The sequence below is a fragment of the Topomyia yanbarensis genome, chromosome 3 (assembly GCF_030247195.1).
Source record: "Topomyia yanbarensis strain Yona2022 chromosome 3, ASM3024719v1, whole genome shotgun sequence".
Classification (NCBI taxonomy): domain Eukaryota; kingdom Metazoa; phylum Arthropoda; class Insecta; order Diptera; family Culicidae; genus Topomyia; species Topomyia yanbarensis.
In genome coordinates this window covers 193,047,035-193,061,055 of record NC_080672.1, presented here as the reverse complement: position 1 = coordinate 193,061,055, position 14,021 = coordinate 193,047,035, and the positions used below count along the sequence as shown (strand labels likewise).

Sequence of the window (14,021 nt, the reverse complement as noted above, 5' to 3'; positions counted from 1 at the left end):
TAGATTGATAACCTGTTGTTGTAAACATCATTACACACAGAAAAAAAATGTTGGTGAAAATAAGAGTTTTTCACTCTTAGCAAAAAACAACCAACGCATACTCTTTGTTTAAAAATAAAACTTTTGTTTTGAGTACTATTCTTCATTTGCTTAAAAGGAAAACTTTTACTTTGATTATTATTCTTGATTAATTTAAAAGTTTTACTTTCAACCTAATAGTTGGCGTTGGTTGTTTTTTGCTAAGAGCGGAACACTCTTACTTTTACCAATATTTTTTTTCTGTGTGTAGGACTTTTGATAAATTTAAGAGTGCTGATTCAAATGGACCTTAGTGACAAATGTAAACAAACTGAGTTATTTGCAGCACAGCATGTGATTACAACATAGCTAACGAATACCGAAAACCAGGATTCATTATACACAGTATTTATCAAAATAACAAGCATTATATAAAAAGTCGCAAAGTTTTCATGATCATATTTTGAAATTTTGCACTTGAGTCCTTTTAAAATGAAAGGACCTATGCGCGAAATATTTCAAAACCTCTGCAACTGTTCATAGGCGCCATGCAAAAACGACGCAAGATTCATTTCATTCCATGTTTTCCCCACTGCACATAGGTACCTAGTAAAAACGTCCTAAGCATCAAAATAAAAGAAATTATTTTCTTCTGTTCATACGACTTATTTTCGAAGTTGAATTTAATAAGTATAATAAATAAAATGATAATTGGAAAGCTCAGTTATTCTAAAGTAACATGCCATTCGTTGGTTTTAACCACTTCCAGCCAATGATTTGTTAATATAAACTAAAGTTTCCCGCATTTTTTTTCTGCAAGACTTCTGTTAAATCCAGTGCAGCTATTTACCATAGTAATGAAGAACATTCGTATTCCGGTGCTCATTTTGTCGAAAACTTTGAAGAAATTCAATATTCGTCGTAAGAGCTACCTTTGCTGAAAAAAGACGTATGTGCAGCGTCGTATGATTCTTGGGCCCGAAAAAAAGACCTATGTGAAAGGTCCTATAATTTTCAAAAGGACGCATTATTCTAAAGCGCTTAAAAACTACATTAGCACTAAACATTTCATGTTTTTAGCATTATTTACCTAAAGAGCATAGTCCTTAGACTATATTGGCATAATTGTTCCATCAAAACGCATATTTGTTCTATAATAGGGATTTGTTTTAGGTCCATGAAACTTCAGCCTCGTTTTTTTCAGTTCGAGCTCAATGTCACTTAGGACCTTTTGAATAAGTACACTTGAATTGTTGGAATGGGGTCCTGATGTGTAACTGATCTATTGGTCTTGATTTCACAGTTGTCTAATAGTATCAATATCAAATTCCTGCCTGAAAACATTCCAATAGAAAATTCCAGAGTTCTGTAATCAATCATAATCCTCAGATTTCTTTTCAAATTGAGCTCGTTTTTGTAGAAATGTACTGTAATAAGGGTCTTTATTTAATAGGAAGCGAAGTTAAAATTGATTTAATGTCTATGAAACATAGAACTGCTCACCAAAAAATGCATAACTTTCAACATTTGCTAAAAATGTTTTTGCCTTTCTCATTCACTCTAAAATTCGTCAATCTAATCCCGACCCGGAGAACCGAGTGTCATATGCCAATCGACTGAGTTCGTCGAGATCGGAAAATGTCTGTGTGTGTATGTATGTGTGTGTATGTGTGTATGTGGAAAAAAATGTGACCTCTGTTTCTCAGAGATGGCTGGACCGATTTGCACAAAGTTAGTCTCAAATGAAAGGTACAACCTTCCCATCAGCTGCTATTGAATTTTTATTGATTGGACTTCCGGTTCCGGAGTTACGAGTTGAAGAGTGCAATCACACAGAAAATTCCCATATCAACTGAAATGAAAAATTTTCAAAATCAAATTTGTATTTTCATGCCAAATGACTTTAAAATGCATGAAACATTGAGATGTTTGACAAAAATTGACTTTTTTGGACATTGGTACATTTTTGCCTTTCTCATAAAGAAAGGTTATGCACTCACTCTAAAAATCGTCAATCATACCGGCCCGGAGGGAGTATGCAGTGAGGGGTTGCTACTTTAAAATTAAAACTAGTTTAAAATTTCTTAACAAGTTGAAAATTTTCGGCAGGACCTGGACCTCCCAGATCTTTCTCCATGATCCGCCGCTGGTTTCAAGCGATGTTTCAGTATCACATAGTATCTCAAGATCGTGGCTGTCCATCCATTGTATGTATGTGCAAATCGTACTGAACATGTAATATTTATTTCCACCATTGTATTGAACATAACCAGCCATGGAATCATAGTCTGGACAAATGAGAAAAGCACAATTGCACCACTAGGTGGATTAAAACAGGTTTTTATTTTGGGAATGCGTCGAGTTGAGACGGAAACGTAATATGATTAATAACGAGGATAACACTTTCCGAATGTAGAGAGAAATTTATGAAAAATGACGATTTACGTTCGACTCTAGCAGGTTCTTATCGATTTTGATGAGCATTTGATTTTTATTGTATGACCAATTATTTGTATAGGTCAAAAGTTTAAAAACAGTAATTTAAGGTCAAGATAGCATCATTTTGAAACCACCAATTTCGGAGGTTTAGTATCTTCGATGAGTTTTACAAACGTTAAACAGCGCATCATTTGATAAAATAATTTTGACGGTACATCGTCCAAGAAGTATTTATGGTGAATTTTCTCAGGTTAATATTCATGACTACAATAAAGTCTCAACAAATTTGTTAAAGACACGAACTCTGTTACTAATTTCTGAAAAAATAATTCTGCATAATTTTAAAACTTCAAAAATTACGGTTTCAGAATTATGATCGATTTTCACCTAACCGAATTTCTGGCTACGCCGCTGATTTCAAGTAAGATAGAAACAAAGTCGTTCTACACTCGTTCACAAGAAACTTCTTCGAATGCTGAATATCTATTATAACACATTGAAAGCCCGATTTTATCAGCCAAAAATGAACATATGTTTGATGGGCTCTAGCAGACGAACAAGACTGAATTCGAGTAAATCCTTTCTTGAGCATGTTTTCCTTATCATGAAGATGGAAATATGCAAAAATAAAAAGTTCATCATAATCAGAAATAGTTATCAGACTACATAAAGGGACGGGAAGAATATTTTAACAGCTTCAGTTTATTATAAAGAAAAAAATTGCCCGATTTAGGCAATGTCCTCATTTTGTCATCCTAAAATACACCATGAGATTGATTAAAATGGATCTTTATTGTATGTATTATTGACTGTGTTTAACATTACTAGGTACATTTCATTTTTGGGGATTTTTTTATTGCATCGAACTACAACAATTTTTAGGTAGCTTTCAAGGGGTTATTTTATAGACTTCTTCCAAAATTTGGCGAACCTATTCCAATTCGTATACCAATTAATTGGTATACTTAAGGTATACTTAACTTCGTATACCAATTAATTGGTATACTTAAGGGTTATATGTTGCAGATAGAGAAAAAACTGAAATTTTCAGCTTTTTTCCTACACAATATTACGAAAGCTTATTAAACAATTTTTCCTAATAAGTTTGTGAAAATTATAAACTATTTGAATTTTTTTAATAGTTTTATTTATTATTTAACCGTGATTTTTTAATAAATAGTGACCATCGCTTCACAACGTAGTCTATTTTTCATGGCTTGCGGTGAGCACGATCTCTCGAATTGCCGAACTGAAAATTATGGAATAGAAATTAATTTTTAGTATTCTTTACAGATTTAACTCGCCGCGCAGATAGCTCTGAATTAGACCCGCTGGTGCCCTAAGACGATTTCGCTAGATTTTCAGAGCACTGTGCACCCAGTGCATTAACGCAAGTGACGGAAGGTTATCGAAAAGTTTCGTGAAAATGAAAATTCCACTTATGATAATGATTTTCCCAAACTGTTCGTTTTCGCTAAGTTTTTATTTGTTCTTTGGCATTAGGATTAGCGATAATAATTCAAATCAAGGATACTACTGGGAAGTCACCTTTAGAAAAAGTCGCTGTCGAAGTAAAATTTGGAACTATGCAGGCATGCACTTCAGAGATAGCGTGATACCAGGAGCTGCGATTTCATTAAATGAAATTTTCTTAGTTCTCAGTCGCGTTGGAAATTCGAGTAAAGTATAAACTTCAAATCGATTCAAAAAAAATTTCGATTTTTTTGGCTCAGTACAATATATAACCCCTTTAGGAAAATTCAGTTTTCCCACCACAATATAGATATTTTATTAACAGAGCATTAACAATAATTCGTTGGTATGTCTATTTTATGGGCCATTTTTTCGCTTTCCCATTGATTTGGTTTGAGATTTCTAGCACTGATGTTGTCCTATGCTGATTTGAGCGATTCTCTGAGTCCTGCCACTATTCCATGTAGTATGTGTTATCAAAAACATCGCGAAGCATCAAGTTCTAAATGTTCTCAAACGATATAATATCCGAAGAGAGTGATAAGAGTTATAAGAAATGTCTCATCACACTGTTAGCTAGATTAAAAACGTTTTTATATTCTTGAATCGACTGCATTCTTCAATTTCGATGACTACAAAGCATATTCGCAAAACCATTATATTTTTTGTCGTGTTTTTGTTTCTCTTTTCAAATGTGACGACTGCATCACTGCATGAAAAAATCTCCAACCCTTCATTTATCATCCTGCCAGGCATACCACATTGAAATCTGTGTTTGAGTTAAAAAAATCTTTTTGCCATCTGTGATGCCTAAAACAGGGATAAAATCAATGAAAATCTGTGCAAAATTTCCGGCAAATCTGTGAAAAATCGCAATATTCCTTAAAATCTGTGGAATTTTTAATCAGAATACCAAAAATTTGTCATCCGTGAAAAAGAATTTGTGACCAAAAGTTATCAAATAAATCTATGACATTACAGAAAAATCTGTGAATATGGTAACCCTGCATCCGGGTACACCATAGTGGAACTGTGTTGCTACTCAAAGAAACATGTTGTTGGTTTTGCTTTTTCTATATGGAATTGAAAATTACACTTTCTAATATCATGACAAGTAATTCTCTTGAGTTTACCAGGATTAGGTGACGTGTGAGTACTTAATTGTCTTGAATATGTTTTTCTCTGTGTGTTTTCCTGGTGGAACATTCAGTACACTCACTCTCAGTTGGTGTGAAAAATATTGAGTGTTTTTATCCGGATAAGTTTGGGTATGAATAAGCAAATCTCCGCAACAGAGCGTGGAAAGTGGAATGAGAGAAATCAATTTCTCATGAAAACTAGTGGTAGGGGAATTTGTTTCTCACGTGATGTTGTGTTTTTCCTTTTTCATAGTGATAGAATATCCCAGCTCATTAACTCATATGAGTGAGAATTACAATGCCTGATGCTAGTTCATTTCGGTAATGTCGCTGACATTACCTACCCATCTTTCTAATCTAAAACAGAAAAATTGTTTTGAAAACCTAATAATTGCATAACCTAAGACGATTTAAAGCTACACTTTTGTGAAATCTCAACAGAAAACAAAATTACATGTTAGTCCAACGAGCTTTCTGTCCCGTTGTTGTTGTGAATCATTGAAATTTTGAACATTTTTCAAAGCATTATGATTGCGATTACAGGGGGAAACGTTGGTTGAATGATATTTATTAAGTTCTCCCAATTAATATTCTATAGCTACTATGATCATATTTCCTTAGGAGGCGCGTTTTACCCCATGTTTTCATAAATAATAATATGCTCGAACCTTAACCAAGCAGGTAACTTACACACTGAATTATATACTCGATGTTCGGTATTTTTTTTACGGATTCAACCTGTTATACCAATTTATTCACTGTACGGTTCGCTTTTTTTAAATTTTAAACGTATACAGCTATATATTTAACTGAAAGTCAGTACTTATCGGAAAGAATACTGTAACACATGTTGTTATCGCTGCTGATCTGATCAGCTAACTGATATATACTCGGCATTTTCAAAATAATTGGTAAATTGATTACGGACTCTTCGGCAAGCTCTTTATTTTTGCTGAGTGTTCGTATATATTTTACCGAATACCTGTAACATGTTTCCGACATCACGCGAAGGTGTAGTCAAAACCTTAGAAAACGCCATTTTGTTTTATGCGCTAAATAAATTGTGAGGAATAGTTTTCACCAAAAAAGTAAAAATGGATGATATTTTAAATAAAATTGGTGACTGTGATGTAGGAGCGAAGCAAATACTTGGTGAGTATATAAAAGTTTATATAATTCATCATTTCAGAAAGCCAATCCAGACGACAGCATAATTTGCTTTTTCTGTCGCCGATCCGTTCCTGGATATGTGGAAGGTTTAGGGCACCACTTAGCATGGCATATTAAGACGGGAGATTTTCAAAAAGATGCATCTTTCTATGATTGCACTTTTCAACGGTGTCATATGCGCTACACCAATCAAAAAACCTTGATACGCCATATCAAAAAGAAGCATCCTGTACAACGGGAACTTTCACCTCCTGCTTTACACTCTTTTGAGCCCGAACATTATAACCACGATACTAAAATCAAACAAAATATGAATTTTTCCAAGACTGAAAAAAATAATATCGACTACTGTGACGAATCGCTTTCATTCGATGAAATTAAGAGGATAGCTTGTTTAAGCATCTGTCGCTTGACCGGCGATGTTGGACTTCCACAGTCAAAGATTTCTGAGGCTATTAACATTTGCGAAAATGTGGTTCGGAACGTGGTGGAATACTTGGAGAGAAAAAGATGGGTGGGTAATGTCTGCGACATAACCGGAGAGATGTAGAATACATAAGGAACACGTTCTTCAAATATGTTGATACTCATTGGAATTTTCGGACAAAAGGTGATTTGGGCGAGGAATATTTCAAATTATTCTTTACAAAAATGATGGTGGTCCTGAAAAGGACCGGTTTTGTTGGCGTTGTTGGCCTTGGTGAGGGAGATGGCTAACGATGAAATTAATTGTTAGCATGAGGAAGTCGCGTAGTACTGGCCAATGGAAGAACAGATAATAATTGATTCCTGAAAATCATTTTTTCTTTATTCATGTTAATTATACATACTTACAAATCTAACAGAAGATTCCTGATCATATTTCTGAATCATTAGTGTGAACATTGTGTAATTTGGTTAAGTACAATGAAAGTTACAAACTTTCCAAACTCGACCTTCTGTTCCTTCAGAAATATTGAAATGGGGTGTCTATATTAAACCATTAGTCGAGGTCACAATAAAAAAAGATGGGTGGGTAATGTCCGTCACATAACCGGAGCGTCGTGATTTCAATTCGAGACGTTAATTTAAATCTAATAATATTCAACAGAATCACGTTTGAATGGGAAATTTTCAAATAATTCCCTATGGTAATAATGGTGGTTCTGAAAAGAACCTTTGGTATCGGCGTTGGTGTTGATGGTGATGCGCTGGATCGTTGGATATTTTTGGCATGATAGTTACGTGCCTGCCGAACTGTTTTGTAGCCTCGAACAAAACGACAAGACTGGCTTCTTCGGGTACCATTACGGCTGAACTTTATAAGGTTAGCTCGACTTTGAAATCCCGCACAATCTCACGAATCAGACACTGGTAGGGCCATTTTGTTTGCTACTAGCACGGAGCTGCACAAAAAAATCATTTAATGCAGTTAGTTCACGGGGGCTGCCAAAAAGCTTGAATAGAAGCATGCGACTTCAACGTTTTTCTTAAACACATGCAACAACACATTCGTTTTGGTAATACTGATAATAACAGTAGAAAGGAATGGAAAAGCAGTGCACGAAACGAGCGAGAGGATAATTTAAATTTTTGTTCCGTGTGCAAGCTACTTCTTTCCACACAACGTATTATGTTGCTTGTTGAAAATTTGCTACACACCTTAAAATGAAAGTTTCAGTTTAACTCTCACTAGAACACAATTGATTGGTCCTGAAAAGAACCGTTGCTTTTATTGTAATTTACGCCCACTCCCACAAACCGACCAAGTAGGCATCACTGGCTTCATTACGGCTGAGTTTTGTAAGCGTAGCTCGACTTTGAAGTAATACACAACCTTACGAACCAGACGCTGGAATGTTAGCCAGCGGATTAGTTGCTCCGTTGCCCTTTAGTTGGGGCGAAATACTAGCATGGCGACAGTTCCTGATCGGTAGTTGGTTGCGATGGGCCACCAGTAGCTGGGGCACTTTTGCGGACCGTCATCATCGCCAACTGCCTCCGGTGGACTGGCTGCTTGCTAGTGCTTGAACGAATACGAATGATGAGAAAAACCGACCGACCAATATTCATATATGAAAACACGAGAAAGCACTACTATCGCTCTCCCGCTCGTTTTCGTGCCATTCCTGTGCCTTTCCTTTCCGTTCGGCAACCAATACTAGCATAACCAAAACGAATATTCTGTCTTTCCATCGCCTTCAATCTAGTGGCCAGTGCTAACAAACTTGCATGTTCAGTTTTTCAATAACATTCCAACAATATTTTCAAAGAATGTTGCAGATTTGAAAAGAAGGAAGGAGAAGATTTTCACAAATTTAAATTCTTTTGTCTTATTTGTTAGCGCTGATAAAGGCTATTTAGTTTGCTACTAGCAAGGAGCTGCACAAACAAATCGATTTATGCAGTTAATCAACGGAGGCTGCCAAAAAGTTCGAATAAAAGCATGCGACTAGTGTACTTTGCAAGTTCTATATTTTATCAATACTAGAGAGGATCAATAAAATAATTCAAATTGTTATAGCGACATGCAATTGTGGCAACACTGGCCATGAGATGGTGGGGGAACACGCACATTCGTTTTAGTTATGATGGTAGTAGCAGCAGAAAGGAATGGAAAAGCAGTGCACGAAAACGAGCGAGAGAGGATAATTTAAATTCTCTTTCTTTCTTTCCACACATCGTATTTCTTATATAGCTTTCTGAAAATTATTTGTTATACACCATAAAATGTAAATTTCAGTTTAACTCTTATTAGAACACAATTAATTGGTCCTGTAAAGAACCGTTTATTGTTTTATTGCGGGAGCATAATTCAGACGCACTCCCCGCGGACACGGTGAGCCAATTTAACTCTTATTAGAACACAGATTAGTTTCTCTGTTGCCCTTTAGTTGGGGCGAAATTCTTGCAGGGCGACAGTTCCTGATCGGGTTGCGATGAGTCACCAGTAGCTGGGGCACTTTTTCCGACCGTCGTCATCGCCAACTTCTTTCCTTCGGTGGACTGGCTGCTTGCTAGTGCTTGAACGAATACGAATGATGAGAAAAACCGACCGACCAATATTCATATATGAAAACACGAGAAAGCACTACTATCGCTCTCCCGCTCGTTTTCGTGCCATTCCTGTGCCTTTCCTTTCCGTTCGGCTACCAATACTAGCATAACCAAAACGAATATTCTGTCTTTCCATCGCCTTCAATCTAGTGGCCAGTGCTAGCAAACTTGCATGTTCAGTTTTTCAAAAACATTCCAACAATATTTTCAAAGAATGTTGCAGATTTGAAAAGAAGGAAGGAGAAGATTTTCACAAATTTAAATTCTTTTGTCTTATTTGTTAGCGCTGATAAAGGCTATTTAGTTTGCTACTAGCAAGGAGCTGCACAAACAAATCGATTTATGCAGTTAATCAACGGAGGCTGCCAAAAAGTTCGAATAAAAGCATGCGACTAGTGTACTTTGCACGTTCTATATTTTATCAATACTAGAGAGGATCAATAAAATAATTCAAATTGTAATAGCGACATGCAATTGTGGCAACACTGGCCAAGAGATGGTGGGGGAACACGCACATTCGTTTGTTATGATGGTAGTAGCAGCAGAAAGGAATGGAAAAGCAGTGCACGAAAACGAGCGAGAGAGGATAATTTAAATTCTCTTTCTTTCTTTCCACACATCGTATTTCTTATATAGCTTTCTGAAAATTATTTGTTATACACCATAAAATGTAAATTTCAGTTTAACTCTTATTACAACACAATTAATTGGTCCTGTAAAGAACCGTTTATTGTTTTATTGCGGGAGCATAATTCAGACGCACTCCCCGCGGACACGGTGAGCCAGAAAGCACTATTTTGCATCCTCGAACAAACCGACCAAGTAGGCATCGTTGGCTTCTCGGGGCATCATTACGACTGAGCTTCGTAAGCGTAGCTCGATTTTGCAGTCCTGCACAATCTCACGACCCAGACGCTGGAACGATAGCCTACTCTGTTGCCCTTTAGTTGGGGCGAAATTCTTGCAGGGCGACAGTTCCTGATCGGGTTGCGATGAGTCACCAGTAGCTGGGGCACTTTTTCCGCCGTCGTCATCGCCAACTGCTTTCCTTCGGTGGACTGGCTGCTTGCTAGTGCTTGAACGAATACGAATGATGAGAAAAACCGACCGACAGATATTTATATAATCGCGCTAATATGCACTACTATCGCTTTCTCGCTCGTTCTCGTGCCGTGCATGAGCCTTTCCTTTCCGTCCGGCTTCTAATGGCCTAACCAAAGGAATATGTCGTCTTTCCCCCACCAACTGCTCTCGTCAAGCAACCCAATGCGAATAACCATAGGAACAAACATGTAGTGGACCTATATATAAACTTTTCATTATTTTATTGTTCGGTTGGTCTACCAAAGTGACGGCTCTGTGCGGGATGGGCTGAAAATTTTCACTTTTCCGAGTCGTTTTCGAAAGATTTTTCAAAACACATTTTTTGTTATTAGTGCATGTTATACATACTTCAAATTTTAATACAGCATAGAGGAACATATTTGCAACAAATTGGCCTAAAAATCAAATCATTCTGTTTAGTATGATAAAAGTTATTAACGTTCAAAATCTGACGCGGCGCCGCAGCCGATATTTTGAAACGGGACCCCTATATTGAAACCTTAAATGTATTCTACATTAAAACTGTGTCTTTCCTTTCTTCCATGGCGTTAGACACCAACACTGACGCAGTCCAGCATTTCCTTGATGACTTTCGAAATATGGAACTATTCGCAGATGTCAAAACGTTTCATCTTCAGAAAAATTTCTTGAAAAATAGCTACTGACATACCAACGCCCGTTCCCAAATGTGTAGGGCAAAGAATCGTAATAAGTCATAAAGAAGATATGCAAAGAGAAGTTTATCGTAACGAAACATTTTCATACATTCCCATAATTGACACATTGAAACTAATCTTTCGAAACCCTCGAAATCGAGACTTACTCAATGAAAGGCAGCACCAGACAGACCATATTGTAGAATACGGCTCATTCAGGACAGGCTCCTTATTTCGTAACAATGACTATTTCAAGAAACATCCTTATGCAGTTCGTCTGACCTTGTATCAGGATAATGTTGAACTGGGCAACGCATTTAGTTCTCGAGCTGGGAAGAACAAAATTTCAAACGTCTGCGTGAAAATTCAAAACTTCCCCGAGAAGTGGAATTGTTCACTCAAAACTATTTTCCCTGTGCTATTCGTGGAATCGAATGTCGTCAAACAACACGGTTATAACAAAATATTGGAACCATTAATATCGGACCTTAAAAAGCTTGAACCAGGTGTAACTCTTTACTATGGCGAAGAAAAGTTTGAGTTCAGAGCCACTGTGACAATATTTTGTGGTGATTCTCTAGCTATACACGACGTGTTTGGTTTACTTGGACCAAGTGCGAAATATTTCTGTCGAGTGTGTAGAATTTCTCGACTCGAGTTTCACCAGAAACCTTCAAAAGAATACCCTCTACGTGACGTTCCGTGGTACGAAGCTAATCTGAAAGCTGTACAGGATGGTGAGTCTACACCTACTGATTGTGGACTGAAGACTTGTGGAAGTATTCTCAATGAGTTACAGAATTTTCACGTCTCAGAGAACTGGTCACTTGATGCCATGCATGACCTTGCTGAAGGCATTATTCCATTAACCCTACAATTGGTGATGAGCCGTTATGTTAAACGGAAAGACTTAGGAATCACAAAATCGTGCATTAATCATCGAATTTCTACATTTAATTTTGGTTACGCTGATCGCAAAAACCGACCAATGGCCAACATGACAGATGAAATGCTCTCAACACCTGGAGTACATAAAATGAAACAGACAGCAACTCAAAACTTCTTGTTTCTCCGAGTGTTTCCTTTTTTGGTAGGGCACAAAATACCAAAGGATTGCATATTCATGAAAATGATTGGTCATCTAATTAACATCACCAGAATCTTACTTTCACCTACTGTGACCACTGATATGCTATCATGGTTAGATGAGCACGAGCGTTTATACAGTGAAGCGTTTTATGAAAATTTTAAACGACGAATTAACAAAAGTCATCATTTGCGACATTATTCAGAACTCATACGGTGAAACGGAAGCGCCAAACAGTTCAACTGTCTGCCTTTTGAACAAAAAAACAAACCATTAAAAACTCAAGCATCAACGTGTCGTAACTTCAAAAATATTGTTAAAAGTATAGCCGAAAGACAATGCTTGCATTCTGTGATCGACATTCTTGAGAATCCTTTTCGTGACAAGATTGAGTTCAAACCAAGTTCAAGGACGCGCAGAGAAGACACGCTCAGTCAATCGTATCTAAGCGATCAATATCAGTACATTTCTTGTCCAAAAGGCGTACTAGTAAATGGCATAGATTTCAGAAGAAACTCCATCGTTGCTCTCAGAAACCACTCTAATCTATTATATCCTTCATATGGAATAATACGTGAGATCGTGGAACTGGATGGCCACATACACTTCCTGCTACGATTATGTGATACCAAATGGTACGATGAGTTCCTGCAGGCTTACGAGGTGCAAGTCTTAAAAGATGATACTTTTATCAGTATCGAAAAAGTTTTTCAACATACGACATTTTCATTCTGGGTCCCGTACAACAGCACCTCTAAATACATCTCAAGACGATTCTACAATCAAGACTATTAGATAAAACCCATTTGCTGATATCAACATAATTTGCTGTTAAACTTTACTCATATAAAACACTGCGTAGAAACAAATTGATTTCTCTAGCTTCTGTAAATTCATGTTTCGTTAATATTTCAATGCGTTTTTTTCCGAATCACTCGCAAATCTTCAAACAGCTGATATTTTATCTCCATTGGCTAGGATTTGAAATTTCTTCCAATTTAGATAAACTAAACAATCAACCTAATAAAACAACGTCCTGATACATTAGTAACAAAAAATAAAAATAAAACAGTCCGTTGCTTTGATTTGACAGCTATACGTACACCGAGATAAAATAACTAATGATTTCCATGAGAATCACTTATGATTCGGCGCCACAAGTATCCCATATGAAAATTATAAGTTTGACTTATGACTCGGAGGAAAAAATGACCATCGAGTCACTTAGAATTTTCATAAGTCATGCTAATGAAATTTTTAAGCCATCTTTATACCTTTCATGCGACTGTGCTTATGTAAATCATCATGCTTGAATATAAATTTAATAAATGAAATGTTATGAAATCCATAGATATATCATATGGCGCTTGTTCGAGAAAATATCAACTCAGCATCATGTTTTTCATTTTATAACATATATTTTTTATTTAAACGAATTAATTCACATGAATAAGGAGTACTTATCTCTAGTTTGATGTTTTGACGAGTTTGTGAAGTCTCATAATATTTCCAATAAGCTGTAAATGAATGAGAAAGAAGTCTTGAAAGTTTAAGAAAATTCAATACATTTCTTATGAAAGTAATGTAAAATATGGAGCAATGAGTTACGAAGAATATTTACTTACATTTCATGTCCCCAAATTTGAAAAAAGAACATTAAATTCAATCCACTTCCAAAAATGCCTAGTTTCCTATTTTCACTGATTTCATATGGTAAAATTATGATATTTGCACAATAATACGATTATGAACATCGTTATAAATTCCATAGGGCGAACTTATGAAATGCATGAGCGTTCAATGAAATCAAATTTATGTAGCTTCATAAGTTGCGACTTACGAAATTCTTAAGTAGATTTGCGTCAGTGTATGTCTTCGTTTTGAAGACACCCAGTTAAG

At 36.3% G+C, this 14,021-nt stretch overlaps 1 protein-coding gene across 2 annotated transcripts in view; it reads left to right on the top strand.

The window, feature by feature from the left end:
- The window catches only part of LOC131693282 (uncharacterized), a 291,761-nt gene that overhangs the window by 268,723 nt on the left and 9,017 nt on the right, over nt 1–14,021 (top strand). The window contains exon 1 of one of the 2 annotated variants that reach the window (XM_058980993.1): nt 4,988–5,079. The exons of the other annotated variant lie outside the window; for it this stretch is intronic. The gene's annotated coding sequence lies outside the window, so the exon portion shown is untranslated. Of the gene's footprint in view, nt 1–4,987; nt 5,080–14,021 lie in introns of those variants that run through there. 2 annotated transcript variants of the gene reach the window in all.